At 36.8% G+C, this 17,571-nt stretch overlaps 1 protein-coding gene and 1 pseudogene across 1 annotated transcript in view; one reads left to right on the top strand and one right to left on the bottom strand.

Annotated features, from left to right (window-relative positions):
• LOC120598554 (EGF-like and EMI domain-containing protein 1) overlaps positions 1–17,571 on the top strand; it is a 495,472-nt gene that overhangs the window by 32,050 nt on the left and 445,851 nt on the right. The window lies entirely within an intron of this gene.
• Positions 10,999–11,117, bottom strand: LOC120598990 (uncharacterized; annotated as a pseudogene).

Genomic DNA, 17,571 nt, shown 5'->3' with positions numbered 1-17,571 from the left:
TCCATTAGTATTCCAGACCACATTAACAGCAAAACTCTTAAAAGACTCTCTTTTTCATGAATGTACTATCAAATTGACTTCATCATTTAAATAGGACTGTAGTCACAGTAAATGATGAGTTGATATTTATACAAAGCATAACCTTAATTAAAATATTATGAGCAATTAAACCCAGTGTTCACAGAATTATTGTACGTTTATATGTAATAGAGTAAAACATGGCATGGAACTGTTAAGCTTTTTGTATGAATCTAATTAACTTTGACAGGGTTTGGGCTTTTCTTCCCATTATTTTTAGAAGTGCTGTAGATAAATGTACTTGCATCTGGAAAACTTCAAACAGTTTTGATAAGCAGTGCAGGTCTGACTTAAAATGTATGCACTGAGATGCTCTCTTAAATATAGAGTTGATAGACATGCAGTACACAGCTTCTTGTAGCAGGAAGGCAGATGTGGAAGGGAGAACAGCTGTGGACTGGAGCCGCCAGTGGGTATTGTTTTCGTCACAATTTAATGTCAGTCGGCTACTGCTGTGAGCCGGTCTTTGTAGATTTGGCTCTGGTTAATAAAAAGGTGAACTCTGCTGATTCCCTGGAAGGCAATTAGGAGGGAGACAGTTCTCTTCACCCTTTCGCTTCCGTAATCCTATGGGAACAGCGGCACCATGAACAAATCCAAGTTCCCACAGACTCCCAGTGACTTCCGTAAGTGAGGCGAGGAAATCCTACAAACAGTGAATACAACACTGGGGTATTGGAGTTTGTGTCCTACTGTTGCTTGCTCTCTAAAATCCCACTAAGGATCATCCCCAACAGGAAGCTAGAATTTTGCAGTATAATTTCTATGGTACAAAGATAATAACAATAACAACGACAGCTATATTTTATTCGGCACCAACCTTTTAGGTGATTTGCGTACATTGTTTTATTTAATCTTTACTCCAGCTCTTTGAAGTAGATACTATTTCCAGTTTACCAGTGAGGAAACTGAGGCCCAGACCATTTATTGCCATTCTCAAAGGCACATAACTTCCAAGTGTTAGCGCTATTAAAATGCAAGATAAACCATACAAATTGATGTTGAATATTAAATGAGGTAAAAATTAAGTGTAAAAATGTGACAAAACAAAATGTATATATAAAATATGGACCTATTTATGTAAAACAATACAAAAAAAGTCTATACACACTCACACACATTCAGATAAAGAGAACCAGATTTGAGCACACTAGATGGCTGACAGTGGCTATTTGAGATAGCTGAGCAGGGGGAAAGACAAGTGGAACAATATTTTCAAGTTTGTTTTTAGTAATCTCTTATGTTGTTTAAATCTTTAATTCATGTGTTGCTTGGGTAATTACAAACTTCAAGATCAAGGAAGGACTTTTGCTGCTAAAATGAACATTTGAAAATAAAAACATCAAAAAAGAAAGTGGCAGCAACCCTGATTTAAACCAGGACTGTCTGACTCCGACGTTTGTGTATGTGCTGCTGGAGTGAGCACATGACTCCGACGTTTATGCTTTTTCTACTAAGCTATGCAGCCTTTTCAGATGTGTGATAAATGCTTAAAAAATTCCACGAAAGGGCATGGTGAATCTTCTGACCTCCCCTTGGTCCTTAGTAACCCTGCTTATATATAGCTGACTTGGGGACTCATCAGAAGTCCATCTTTAATCTGTTTAAGCTGGTCAATATATATCAAATACCTATGATGTACCAGTGACACTGTGAAGCCCAAAGGAGGCTGCAGAGATGAAAAAGGCACTGATTCTGCCCTTGAGGTGTTTACAGCATCATGAACAGATACACTAATGCCCGAACAGCTGACACACAAAGCCCAATGTTACACGCGTAGTCACAGTGGGAGAAACAATGAAACCACGAAACATTGGAAGGGGACAATTATAAGACTAGGGCTCATATAACAATTTATTTGGTACCTAGGTAGATGTCTGGGAGGTGGGCATGATGTAAGATACCAAGATGTGACCGTGGTCCTCAAAGACTATTGTTGTAGGAAAGAGAACATTAAAATATGGAAAAAATAGTAAAGAACAAGAAAAGCCAGGAATAGTACATAATTGACTGCTAGGTAATGTAAGATAGACCCTAAGTGAAATAGGAAGTCAGAAGAGGAAGTAATCCCTGTAGGTAAGAATTATAGAAGAAGGTTTCATAAGGAAACACATTATAATACTAGCATTTTTTTTCTGCTTAGCAGTTGCTCTGTAAAAGAGAGGTGGCCGAGAATCCTAGTTTGCACTTTGAAATTGGTCTTTGAGTGGAATCTCTCTTCATTCTCTGACTCTTGTTTAAAAAACAGACAGAATAACAAATCCATCTATAGCTGATGCATTTGATATTTTTATATGTTTACATTAACTTAATTGGTACACATACATAAATCAGGCATCACAGATGTTGCCCTTCCTTTCTCTCTTTTCCCTCCTTCCCTCACTCCCTTGCTCCCGCCCTTCCTTCCTTTTTCTTTGGGCTAGTACTCCCGAGCATAGAATCAGAAATATTTGGTTAAAAAATAAAAAAGATTTCTACCCTAAAGAATAGAAGAATAAAAGTCTAGAGGAGCTAGGTGTTTAAGGAGTTTCCCTTTAAGAGACATTAGACCTGTGTTCTGGCCCCTTCTCGTGGTACTATGATCATGTATCTCCAGTACCTAGCACAGTGCTAACACTTACTAGATGCTTAGTAAGCACTAATTCTCTTTTCTACCCTTTTCTTCCACCTTTCCACAAGCCTTTACTGGTCTAATCAGGGAAGAAGAGAGAAAATCCTGCATGGGAGAGACTGCAAAAAATAATGTAAGACTGAGGGTTACATATTTGGAAGAAATTTGATTTTCAATAGTCAAGTCCTGCCAATGTCTCAATATTATAGTAGCTGGGTCAATTATTATTGAGCAGCTCTGAACTTCTTAGAGGGAAGATAATAACATAAGTAGATTAGAAAATGCAGATGCATCTAGGGCAAACCACATATACTGTTAAGTAATTTGGAGATTATTTTTGGGAAAGATACTTCTATCATATCAACTTCTTTCTATTTTTTTTTTATTTTTTATTTTTAATCACTTTAAAACAGATAAAAAATCTTCCACAGCCGGTCTGAATCATAAAGACTGAACTCACGACTCAGCCCTTTCATGCATTTTTTAAAATGATAATTTTTTAAATTATATAAGTATGCACTCTCACCATAGAAAATCTGTAAAATAAATAAAGAATAAAAAAATGCACAAAGCCTTGTAATCCTACAAGTCAGAGAAAAGTATTGTTAGCATTTGGTTTCAAGTGTTTCTAGTCTTTTTTTGTGCTTATTTATGATATGGTTATTACACATATTTGGTGAGGATTATACTCTTTGAATTTGGTTTCATAGATTTTTAGTGTGACCCACTTTATAATCATTATTCTCTTTCATAGTATCCCTGAGGTGGCCATAGAGAAGAGGCTTGTCTTTGAACCTGGTTGAACACTCTGCCACGGCTTTTCTCTCCTCCATTGTCAACCCCCAAAGTATGGAAAGAGCTTCTGCTTTGTGCCTGGCAGGGCAGACTGTGGAAGCAGTAGCTCAGTCTGGGAATGGATCATGGCAGCTGGCTGGTTCAGAGGTTCTTGGAGGGCTGACTGGACAGGAACAGAAACAGAAAACAATTGAGTTAATTGGCACACGTCCTGAGATCCACGCCAAAGCGGAGTGACAGGTTAAGACCTGATGCGACCTGAAAGTGATCAGAAACAGAAGCAGGAGGAGAGAAAAGATTCAAGGAGCATCTTTAGACAGACAGAATGCTTCTACTGTCAACAATGTTTTTGTCTTCTCTGGCTATTAAAGTGAGTGAATGCATTTATGCAACACTGTGGTGGCCAAGAGTTCGTACATATAAAGGATTAGAATGGTGACATGTTTGGAAAGGGACACAAGGTGTTTATTCTAGAACTTCTTTGGTTTGTTTATATATATTTATTTGGGATAGTATGGGGGATTTTGGTGGAAATTATGTGTTTGGGGGCTGTTAAAAGCTCTCTCCCTCAGCCAAACCCTTGGTGCCTTTACTGATTATTTCTTTGGAGCCCACGAACCACCCTAAGTTCAAGAGAACCCTTGGAGCCCTGTTTGACGGAAGGTCCTTATCACTTGAACTGACTAGGGATGCCATGCAGTGTCCCTAGGCCCTTGGCGATTTAGGAAATCCATATCCTTCTGTGTTGGATGACTGATAGCAAGTGCTTCTTGATTCGGTATATATTTATTAAGCACCAACCATGTGTCAGATACTGTGGCAGAATACTGTGGATATAAATACTAATAGAAATGGTCATTGTCTCCAGAAAACAACATGTGCAGAAGTAGATTTATAAAGAGATTAATATATGTCTTGGGGTCAGTGGTGAGGTCCTGCTGTTTGTCCAGTCATGAGAATTGAATACTGAGTGGGGACTAATGAATGATTGTTGAATGATTACATATTATGTTTATCTACTTAATGTAGCCTTTTATCATAAGTTGAATTTTGCACATAACTTCTGTTATGCAGAGCTTCCCATGCTAATGTGTTTTGAAACCTGAGTGAATACATGCCTTGTCTTTTTTTTCCCCTGCTGTTTTCACAATGTGTTTTCTTTGGAACCATCCTTTTGACATACTGCTTTCTCCTTAATTCGACATTTTATCTTGTTTATAATCTAGTGAACTAGGAAGTTGATGTGAGAAGTTTCCTCTAATGATTTGTAGAGCCAGGTTTCAGGGTTGTAGCAGCAGTTCATGAGACTCTGAGATGGGATAAACTCGCTGAGCAATAGTTCTCTACCTTTGGTATTTGTCAGGCTCCCTAAATGATCAGATCCTTGTCACAGTTGGAGAATCAGTGGGGACTTTGAGCTGTAACTGTAGATTGTTTCTGAACACGTGTCAATAAACTGTCTATATTGCGATTGCAAATTGCACAACAGTGTGAGTCTGCCACTGTAGATAAAACTGGGTCTGAATTTTGGCTTTTTAAAAGTAAAATAAAAATTTGAAGGTTATAGATGTCATCTATGACCACTGGGGGGCAGTGTGTGTACTACTGGGGGTTGATCTTCAGTAGATCTTTAGGATGGCAGTACTCAAACTGTAGAAAGCATAAGAATCACCTGGAGGGTTTGTTAAAACACAGGAATTGCTGGGCTCCACCTCCAGAGTTTCTATTCAGCACATCTGAATGGGCCCCATAATTTGCATGTCTAGCAAGTTCCCAGACATTGCTGATGCTGCTGGTCCAGAGACCACACTCTGAGAACCACAGATTTAGCAAATTCCCTTACTGTGTGAAACTATTATTACTATATTAAAATGTAGATTTGAAGGGGAAAAAAAACCTACTGGAGGTTGGATTCTCATTGGAATAGCCATGATTCTTGTGGAAGAATGGAAAATCTACTCTGTTTTTAAGTGTTTTCAGGGAGTGAGACAATAGCTTTCCTCATAACTTATTTAAATAGTTTTTTAATGAGAAAAAATCTATTATAAAGTCTTTACCGGAAATTTAGTTCATCTTGTCTTAGACTTTTTTACTTTGGAAAGGTGGCATCATATGGTAATTGAAAACCGTTATCAGTCTTCTCTATTTCCTTCTACCTCATTTTCCAAATCTAAGTAATATATTAATTTAGTACATTAATACTGACCTTAGCTTAATTTTGATAAACAAAAGGATGCTGAATAGTAAGGCAAATTATCTTTGATGAGTGTGAACTCTTTTAACTTCTATAAGAAATATTTAACAGAAGACATCCAAGTTCTTAGAATTTTATCTGACCCAGACGTAACAGGCAGAAGCGACTTTAATTTAGCATGCATCTTTTGAATAACACTTTATATCAGAGATTTATTGGATACACTTTGGAGCTGTTTTTGTCTTCTAGTTAGTAAATTAATACTCATCCAACATCTAGCCTATGGAATAGTTTTGCAGCTTTTCCTCAGACATTAGGGGTAAGTTCCAGTTCTTATGGATCCTAAGACATAAAATATGGACGGCTCTCTTAAAAAGTACAAATATATCTTATATTTGCAGATTTTACAAAAACATATGCTAATGTGAAAATATTATTTAACTTCTCTTGGGGTTAGAAGAAGCCCATAGTAGGGACCTTGAAGTTTAAGTTTCATTAGTTTCAAGGACGATTCACTTCTGACAGTATGACAGGCCCCTGACACAATTGCTGATACATTGTAGATACTCAAGGAAATTTTGTGGAGTGAATTCATGAATTCTTCATCACAGTATCTTCAAAGCAGTGTGATTTCCATTAGTTTTGAGCTATTGATGTCACTCTTCATGACTTGATGTTGAACATATGTTAACACTGAGAATTTTTTAAAGAAAACACGGATCTAAATCAAGCAGCGTTTTCCTATGTAGAATCAATAACATACTCAAAAGTGGCCTCCCATCAGAAGGTAAGGCGATGAGCAGTGAAGTCAAAATGGTGATGAATGGCTTAGGCTAAGGAGGATGTCAGTAGGTAGATCGGACAAATGGAACACAAGACTAGTTAGGTCAGATTTCAGGAGATTCTATTGTTTTAGCTTCTAATTTTTAGAGGTAACAGGGCTGGGAGCTTTCAATGGTGAATTTGCACTCAAATCAAGATGATTTTAACAGAACCTGGGGAAGCCAGGTTCAGCTGAGGACAGACTAACAGCAGGAGAACATGTATAGTCTGATCCCGAAGTGTAGTCAGAGCTGTCAGCCTCCTTTGGGTATGTGTGGTCAGGTGAAGTTCCGCTTTGAGATGGCAGTAAAAAAAAAAAAAAAGAAAGAAAAAAAGTGAAGAATAAATAGTTGCAGCTTCCTCTTAAGGCCAGAGAGGTGACTTAGGTCTTCCCAGAGATTCTGAAAGATAATATAATAATAGTAGAGGATTAAGGACGTAGGCAAAACAATTTAAAGATAGACACAAACGTGGAAAATGTTTTTCTTAATGATTTGATTTTGAATTGTGAGGGGACCATTTAAAAGGAAAGAGGACTGCATTATTAGCCCATTATATCTCTGATCAATATAGACCGACCATTCCTTTTAAATAGTTTATGTATAATATCTAAGAGATTGCCCAGGGAAAACAAAGTGTCATTTATAATTGTTATTTGAATATTTTATATAAAAACTAATCTTCTGAAGACTTAGAGAAATCATTGCAGATTAAAATAAGAAATAAAGATTTGCATTTATAAGAAATTAATGATGGTTCTGAAATTGAAGAACCATTTAGTGATGGGAGAAATAAAGACAAATATCTATCTGATGGAGTTTTGTTTAGATTGCTTCTGGTGATAAACCGTCTATAATAATATAAATCAAGGGTTGGTGTTTGCCATAAATTTGCAATGTTTAGCATAATTTTTGTTTGCATTTCATATTAAAGTGACACCAAGAAATATGAGATTAATAGTTAGTTATTAAGTGAAAATGACTTTCATGTCTGTAGTCATTTTTAGAAACAGTTACGTGTAATTCATTTAGGGAACAGAGAAAATTAATTTGCAACTGTGGTGGGATCTAGGACATTAAAACAAAGAGGGGAATGACATATGGTAATAAACTTTTGGAACATAAGGGTGGATTCATTTTTAACCCCTTATTTTGATTTCTCTCTGACTTCTCAATACCTCATGATACCCTTCAGGTCACCACACTTTGTTTTTTCCTTTGAGAAATCTAACCTCTGAATTTATGAGCTTAAAAAATAGATAGCTAATATCTCCTAAGCATTTACCATGCTTTAGACACTATTCCAAATGCCTTATATGTGTTAACTCAATGGTGTCACCTTATCACTGGAGCCCTTTATAGGCAAAGTCATGCATTCACTCATTCAGACACTACTTACTGAACACCGTCTTTGTGCCAGCTATTGAACTAGCTTGTAAGCATTAATGTTTTAGAGGAAGGTGGAGGAAAAAGATCATATTTAAGAGTTTATAAAAATAAAATTCAACTTCTGGTCAATACAGTATTATAAGTTCATATTTTGAGGCTCCTCTGTTCAGAGTATCTATCAAAGCTAGATAAAATATTTTAAAAACATAAGAATAAAAAACAGTATTATGAGAAAATTTAAAATTAGACCTCTAGGTGGTCCAGAAAGGGTAGAGAGCAATGCCAAGCAGTGGTGAGCTGAAGTACAGGGTGAGCTTGCTAGGCTCTGTGTCTGGAAGCAGAGAGGGGCTAGAGGAAATTAATAATGCCCCAAAGCCAGACTTATAACTTGAAATTAGAAACTGTCTCTTCCTGGCCACTCTCCATCCCCACAACTGCTGCCTAGACAGTGTTTTCCAGGAAGCTGCGCATTTAGCACTGGGAGACCAGAATCAGCCCTGTGACCAGGGCTGGAGCCAAGCCACCATCTGCCTAGGTTTCTGTGTCTACAGAATGCTCGACCATATCAGGGGGCAGCAACTCTGAGCTAACAAGATAAAACACCTGCTTCTAGACTGAGTGCTCAGGAGGACAGGTGGGAGGGACTACAAACAGATTAACCAGCACTTCTGATTTGGAGGAAGTCTCAGTGTGCTAGGGTATAACATGGGATTGTTTCCGTTTTTAGTTTTTCTAATCATTACTTTCAGTTATGTTAGGTTGCTTCCTCTTTACCCATCCTTACAACAAGTAATTAGCTAATTGCAAAAATTTCCAGTCACTTTCATTTATTAACATTTTTTAGCTCAGTTTAAAACTTAAGTCTTCCAAATCTGGCTCCTCCTTTCTGCCTCCACAGGCTATAACTGTAAGCCTGGTGGCTTGAAGGGATCAACATGGGGAAGAGCTGGTTGTGGTCCAGTTTCCAGTCATCTTCTTTTCCTCTTGTTTCCTCTAACAGCCCTGGATCCTGCCTGGTTGTGAAAGGTAGGGAGAAGGGATGATGGAGGCTGACTTCCTGCTAGTTATGGAGGCGGTGCTTGATGTTACTTGGATTTGGCTTAGTTCTGTCTGAAATTGGTGCCCTCTATTTCAAGTGGTGTGCCCTGCATTCTTGGGGGAAATATTCACCTTTAGCCCATCCTGTCTCTGAGGATGGTTGCAGAAAGGGGCCATATGGTTTCCTTTTGGGTCCTGCCAGTGGTCCACATGCCCAATTGCTTCTTTGATTGGATTAATGTGTCTCATTTGATCCAGTAGCCCCATGGAGCTTGATGATTTCTTCCCCTCCTCTCATCTCAGTGCTCCTTTGCGTGAAGCTTAAGTAACACCCCTGAGTTTGTGGAGAACTGAGTTGGGGTGGGCTTATTGCAGTTCAGTATCTGCAAGCCCTACTTTATAAACTCAACAGGGTCTCCTAATTTTGGTTCACATATCCATGCACGAGAACCAGCATTCGTTTACATGACTCCAAAACATCAGGGGACTCATGCTTAGTACTTCCAAGAATGCACTAATGTAAAGGTAACCATTAAAATATTAGACATATAATTTATAATAAGGCCAAATAGATATTGTGGAGAATAAAGAATATAGAAAACATTTTCCATCCAACAGACATAAGAAAGAGAAAAAAATTACAAATTGCTCGTATATAGACGACACACAGTGGGATGGTAAAAATAAGTACAGTTATACTTGTAATGAAAATCTATGTAACTATATTTACCTTACCAATTAAGATAGAAACTAACAAGTTAGATTTTTTTAAATGCAGCAATAGACAAAAAAAGAATATATAGCAAGATTTAAAATAAATTAACAGAACAAGATATGACTAAGAACATGCTAATCAAATAAAACTTGGTATAAAAATGTTAACATCAGACAAATAGATTTTAAGGTAAAGTAGAACAATACAAAAGCTATAATCATGGATTACAAGACACACTACATAAGGATAAAAGGATCAATATACCAAGTATATACAATAATCATCAACTTGTAAACTCTTGACAACATAATCTCAAAATATATAAAGAATTAAACTGTCAAAATTGCAGAGTAATGTCTGAGGTAACTAATAGGAGATTTAAATATACATTTTTTCATGACCCAAAATCAAGCAGAGTAAAACATTTAGTAAGTATAGAGACTTGGTTAACAAAATTCCCAAGCTTGGATGTGTGTGTGTATATATACACATGCACATATCTGTGTTCCTATTAAAAAAGAATACATATTACTGAGTGTACATATACGCGAAACTTTTAAAATGCAACTGCACAAAAATTGTCCATTTATTAAATAATAGATTTTTTTATATTCATGAATTTTGAAGAATCGCTATCATCCAGATGATAGTCTTTGACACCTATATAATTTAATTAGAAACTAGTAATACTTGATTCTTCCATGTGTTGGGAGGAAAACCTTGTACTCTACCAATTTAGGTTTGGTGGTTGAGAGCCTGCAAATTAATTGACAACAGACAGATTAACATGAGAAAAATTCATTATGCATGCATGCATTCAGGGGTACTCTATAGGGAGTAGCACGCTGAACAGCCTGGAGGTAAAGGTTTATATACCAGTTTAATATAAAAGTAAAGGGTGGGTTAAGGCTTCAAAGGATGCGAGATTATGATAATGTTTGTTTACACAATATTTTTTTGGAATGTCCTGGTGCCCAAAGTTAGTTGCATGTCTGATTGGAGACCTCTCTGGTATAGAGGACGTGGGTTTGTAGCAGACAATTCCAGTAAACTGTTGCTTTAGTCAGATAGAGAGAGTTCATAAGATTTCTTTTTCATCTGTAGCTCAGATGTTTTCACTTTGAAGTAATCTTTATTCCATTCAAGTAGGTTGTTGGTTGCTTCATTTCCCTCTTGTGAAACTTCTTACACAGAAGGTGGGTTGATTGCTCTGCAGAGAAGACTCAGGTTAAAAGTTGTGAGGTAAGAGATCTGTAAAAAGAGAGAAGAACATAGAGTAGAAGGAAGAAAAAACAATAAAATCAAAGATTAATGGTTGGAGCAGACTATAAAACTAGTTTCTTTCTTTTTTTTTTTATGCCTACAGCACCTGGTATTCCTAGGTGGTCTCCCATCCAAGTACTAACCAGTCCCGACCCTGCTTAGCTTCTGAGATCAGACGAGATTGGGCACGTTCAGGATGGCATGGCCATAGACTAAAACCAGTTTCTGAGTCTACAGTGCAACCAGTCGAGAAGATTTTAAACACTGACTTTGAAGTACTTTTAGATGGTGGAGGGAGATGTCAGGGGAAATCTGGTGGATTTCCCGGTTTTAAGTTTGAATGTCTTTGGTGATGGCATAGATATCAATGTCTTAGTCATGGTTATTTCCTGGAGCAGAGCATAAAAGAATGAAGATGTTCTGGTGAACTTTCTGAGTAGTCCATACAGCATGGACTCCAGGCACAATGGGAGCCCATATACAATCCGTTGTGATGAATCCTTCGAAGTTTATATCAAGTCATTCAACTTCAATTTGCATGGCTTATTTTTCTGGGGGAAAAAGGCAGCTACAAGATGAACTAGACCTGTCCTGGTTAAGCAGTTTTTAGTTCTCAGTGATGTCCAAACAGGAGGGCAGGAGAAAAATTGGAAATGATCGTTGGAGGGATGTATACAGATATTGAAATGGGAAATGTAATAAATGGGAATTTGGTAAGGACTGACAAAATGTGTGAATTGACAGGATGCAGTCCAATTTACAGATGGACAGTAAAACCTCAAAGACAGTGAACGGGACTAGGATCTGATAACTCACAAGGGTGAATAATAGTTTTCTACTAGAACGAACAATTTTTCTCTACAGTCATCCCCATTTTAACAAAAAAAATTACCAAAGTAAGATTAGTCTTATCTACAAAATAAATCTGGTTTCATTATGTTTGGCCAGTCTTTACATAAGTGCTGCAAGAATGATAATTGACCATACAGGCCTTTTAAAAATTTACTTTTTAGAACTGTAAGGAATCTCAGATTGGACTTTAATCCCTCTCAAGGCTAGGAAGCCAAGCCAAAAACTTGTCCCTAGACTTCGTTGGCTGTCTAGATTTGAGTGAATTCCTTTATACTCAAGGTTTCTAAAATATCCTGATTCCCGGCTTGCCAAGAAGTGACCTTTCTTATACACCTGTAAGGCTACGAACCCTATAAGCCAGGTACCAGGCCAGTTTTCACAAGAGGCTCTGCAAGCATTTGCTCCATAAAGTGAACCTTATTGCTCCATAAAGTGAACCTTATTTCCTTTAATTTGTGTGAAGATATGTAATTCTGTGCATTGTTTTAAAATATGACATTCCATTCAAAGTCTTGGTTATATAACCAATGTTTTCAATTATGTCCTGTTACAAGGAGGACAGATTCTTAATCAAATTTATGGAAATAAGTAAATTGCCATGAAAATAAAAGTACTAATCAGAGTTTCCAAATTCCGGAGGGATTAGGCAGGGAGAAAAATATGAATATTTTAATGTTTCATTTCTCTTTACAAAAGTAAAATTTACAAAATTGTTGTAAGTTACAGGTGGCTTGACAGAAAAGAAAAAGGGACATTTTAAATTTAGCAGCAGCATTCTAAACAAAAGCCATAATCATCCATTATCAGTTCATTCAGTCTGATATAATTCTTTTCCTGCTCGATCTTGATTTAGTAGTTTCATGAACCGATCAGCTTCTCCACTCGCATTCTGGTAATCCTGACTTAGTTCGGTGGTTTGGTCTCAGAGTTATTTGAGCAATGTGATTACAAGCCTGTTCTCTAGAGTACTTGGCATAGTCCTTTTTCATGGGTCTTTGAGAAGGTTCCTTTTTGTTGAAGATAAGCACTGTCCTATAGCTGACTGCAAAAGCTCTCCTGAAAGCATCAGAGTAAAACAACTCTCTGTGGCTGACAAAAGACTTAAAATAGCTGTGGTTAAAAATCTGATGAGAGTTCATTATAAAATCCGTGCAACTGACAAAGAAATTTGGTTGTTTCTGTGACATACAATATTTTAAAACGAAAACTGGATGTATGACTGATAACATTTATTGTTGTTTTCTAATATCAGGAAAAATAGTACCAGGACATATTGTGGACAGCGAGAGCATTGGCAGAATGTCTAATAACTTCATATAGTTTCTGAATACTTATATTAACAATTTTTACCCATACAAATATAACCCAGGGAAGGTTAAGCATCTCTCTTTATTTGACAATGCTTTTCATGCAATTCAACATACCTAATTAATTTTTAACATCTTTCTTTTTGCAAGGTAAAGAATAGATCCTTTGAGATTTTACAGGGGCCTTCTGAGAAATTTCAAAGTCAGTTCAAGATCGAGATTTTATTGAGGATTTGACTTTGAGAAGGCAAAATATCAAAGATGTCAAGATGTCAATATGTCAAAATATTTGAATACTTGTTAAATAGGATCACAGATCACTATGAAACAATACTTAGTTATCTATTCAACAAAGTGACAATACAAGATTGTAAAAGTAATTATAGGAAGTAACATGTTTATAAAAAAGTCTTAGCTCTTTCAATAGTGAGAACATTGGGTTCTTAAGTAGTCAAAAGCATGAAGAAGAGAACAGGAAATTATTCTGATGAGACACAGGATCTTTGTTTTCTGGGCAGATTACTTAAAGGGTAAAGAAAAAAACCTTTTACAGTTCCCCATTAAGGGAAAACCAATTGCTCAAGAAAATTTTGTCATTTTAATATAGAGAGAAAAGCAAACTCTAGTTTTGCATTCAGGCACTATTAATACTAAAGCTCATTAAAAAATAAAACTATATAAATAAATTCATCCAACTTTAGCCAGCTTTGACCATTCAACATAAAATTCCTTTTCTGCAAACCTTCTACAACTTCCTATATCTATTTAAGTTTTGCCTTAGTCTTTTCTTCTTTCTCATTGTGGAACAAGAAGTCATTTTAGGACAAAATTACTCTTCTTTTTCTTTTAACAATAACACATCCTATATTCCTTACACACTCTTCATACAAAGTTATTTCCTTTTGCCCTTATTATTTCAAATATTTTTATTGACACTTTTATTATAATTTATTTTTTATTAGTAACTATTATGGACCCCCCTCAAATTCATATTTTAAAGGCATCACTCTCAATGTGAGTGTAGTTGGAGATAGGGTCTTTAAGGAGGTTATTCAGGTTTAATGAGATTATAAGAATGAGTCCCTAATCTGATAAACTGTGTCCTTACAACTTGAGCAAGAAATACCAGAGCATTTTCTCTATGTATGTACGTGGAAGAAAGGCTGTGTGAGGACATTGTGATAAGGCAGCTGTCTAAAAGCCAGTAAGAAAGGCCTCCATCAACCATGACGGGACCTTGATCTTGGACGTACAGCCTCTAGAACTGTGAGAACATGAACATCTGTTGTTCAACCCAACCAGTCTGTGATATCCTGTTAAGACAGCTTGAGCTGACTAATAGAAGACTTTCTTTTTACAGAGAAAGCTAGGAAATAGACAATTGTAAATTATCTGTTATATATCGACATTTTGTAGCAGATTAGCAAAGTTTATGAATATATCATTTCACAATTTTAAAGATATATGCTTTATTATAGTACAGTTTCTTATTGTGGTAAAAAGATGGTGTTTATTTCTAGACATCTTTAGCTTCTCTGCACTATATAAAAATAAGAAGCCAAAAGTATATATACTTTTACTTATGCTTAATAATAAATGTGTCAGCATTTGATCTTATTTAGAAATGATTTAGCCATTTAATGACTGTTACTTAGTTTAGCATCACTTTAGTGCAACAAGTTACCAAAAAAATTTTAGAAACTTGTTTTAGGCAGACATATTTTAAAATATTATTACTGAAATAAAGTTTTCAAAATAATGACTCAATTTGATTTATACTTTTAAATATCTAGTAGATATAATATTAGTTTAATTGACTAGTAAACCCAGGCAAATTAAAATTTATGCTTGTTTCACACTTAGCAGAGATAACTCAGAAGACATACCCATTTTTATTAAACCAGTAATATTACATTAGTGTTATTTACCAAGATTTACCCAAAGCACATGAATTTGAAAAACATTTGGGTTAGTTCCTGTACTTCTGGAAGGTTTAGGAATACTTAATTTATATGAGTTTTTTTTTTTTTTCTCTAAGTCAATTAGAATAGAACTCTTTTAAGGAATTTTATAAGTTAATTTGGTAATGCCATCCAGAGGTAGAAAAATGTCACGTTTTATAACATACAACAAACATAAACATACAGATGAATGCAAAACGAGATCTTATGGCTTTCATTATAAAATTTTAGCCCCAAGTTAAGCATAACACAGTAATGCAAAATTCACTAGTTTTTATGAGTTGGTTTATGTTTTGGCCTATCTTTATATTTTTATCCTAATTGTGCTTCTGGCAGGTAGAACAAGTTGTTATTTGCTCAATATAAGAGCAAAAGCTTTTTACCAATATTTACGGAGAAGATTGTTAAGGTTTTCTTTTGCTCCAATATATAATCTTATGGAGGCTGTAGAGTAAAATTTGTAGAGAGATTGAAGAGAAATCAAATAGCCATCTGGCTGTCTCCAAATTCATCTGAGTGGATAAAATATTTGGTCTGTTTTCAATTAGACCCTTTTCAGCCCCAGATGGTTGTTGCTTTTGGTGGTCCCTTGAGAGCCCCTGATGGGGGCAAGGGGACTAAAATTTGAGTGACTTCTGCTCTTTAATTTTGTTAAGGGAGTGTTTTTGGCTAGCCGTGATACTTTTTATGTTTTTTCCATGTGATCCTGCAGTAGGACATTTGTTAAGGATGAAACTCTCTAAAAGTTCTTTAAATATAAACATTTTCTAAATTAAAGAATCCATCATCTGGCCATTGACAATTAGGATCTGCATAGGTATACACATTCCAAATGCGATTCAAACCAGTAAGCCTTTTTTAGCTTAGTCATGAACATAATAGTCATCTGTGAAGAAGGCACAGAAGATGCAGCCCCCATAATCCAAAATCACTCCCAACTATAGCTGAAAAGAAGGAAACCAAGTTGTCATAGGTAGTAAAAACCCTGAGTTCTAGTCCTCTCACAAAACTGAGGCACCTCCCATCATGGACCTTCTAATGTATAATATCAGGTGGGTAATACTGAGATGGGAAGTCTCAGCACTACAAAGGCAATGGGAAAAGAGGTGGCAAGGGTCATTATGGGTTTAGACCCTTTTACGATTTAGACTTAAGATAACCTCCCTGAGAGTAGGCACCAGTTGGCAGAAAGTTTTGCTTGTACACTTCATCTCTCAGACCCCCCCAGCCTGATGGCTGGCCATCTCTGAGTGCAGACCCGACAATCGGTGCCCTCTGGCAGGCAGAGAACCAGAGAGAGAGTGATCTCTCTGGTTCCAAGTCAGGCTTTCAGGGCACAAAATTGAGATAGAAAGAGAAACTCTAGTTTTATGGACAACCCATAGCAAATTTGTCTAAGCAGACTCTGGTCCTGTGAAAACCACAAACTCACCCATCTGTGAGGTTAGCTCAAACGACAGGCTTATGGGACCCATGCTTGTGTTCTATCCTATGATTCTCCTCCATATGACAAGCACTTTTAGATACTACAATCTTAAACGGTAGCACAAAAGACAGTGGCAGAAAGAGCCCAATGGGTATCCCTAGGAGATTCAAAAGAAGAATCACAGTACCCAAAGAATAAGACTAGTTGTAATGAAAAAATTTTCTCCTGTAAATTTAAATTTTCGAAAATTTCTTTTTGAAAAGTTGAGAGGCTCTTACCATTTTCGCTCAACTGGACCCCAAGCAGAGATCTGGGAGTCTGACCGGTAAGACATCTTACCTTTGCCAGCTTGATCAGAGACCCAGGGGCTCATCTACAGTCTCCAGAATGAGCGAGGATTTCTGACCATTTCATCTTTGTTGCTGAAACTGTCAGGAGGAAAATCTTTTTCTCTACCGACTTAGGTTCGAGTATTTTGGGACCTATAAATTAGAAAAATTAACAGGAGAAAGTTTATTACTCAGACATGCAAGAGTACTTTATAAGGATTAGCTCTGGTGACAGCTAGGGTTAAGGGTTCGTGTACCAGCTTGATAAAGGGGAGAGGGTGTTAGGGCTTCAAGGGATGGAAGGTTCCGATTAGGTCTGTTTACACAAATTTGCTTTCAAATGTCCCAGTGCCCAAGGTCAGTTGTGTCCCCAACTGGAGATTTCCCTGGAGCCGTGGTGGTGGTGGCGGCGGGGTGACAGGAGGGGACAGTCGTGGCAGATGGCTTTTGTAAATCTCTGTTTTAGTCAGATAGGGGAGTTCCGATAAGATTTCCTTCTGCATCTGTAGTTCAGATGTTTTTACTTTGATGTTATCTTTAGACCATTCTGGCAGGTTGTTGGTCCCTTCACAGGGAAGCTAGAGAGATGCAACATTTATCATGTAGCATGGAGGCAAGGAATGCATGGGAAAAATGTATGGGCCTGGAGACAAAGAATGTTTGAAAGACCGTGGTAAAGTCGTTGGAATTTCCAGGTCTCTTCCTCCAAACTGCAGAGCTGGACAAATAGCCCTGATATACTTCCACTGGGGAGGGAGGAGAGGGAAGAAGGGAGAAAGGGAGAGGGTGGAG

This window comes from Pteropus medius, unplaced genomic scaffold (genome assembly GCF_902729225.1).
Source record: "Pteropus medius unplaced genomic scaffold, Ma_sr-lr_union100, whole genome shotgun sequence".
In the NCBI taxonomy this organism is placed as follows: domain Eukaryota; kingdom Metazoa; phylum Chordata; class Mammalia; order Chiroptera; family Pteropodidae; genus Pteropus; species Pteropus medius.
This window is presented reverse-complemented; position numbering and strand designations above follow the sequence as displayed.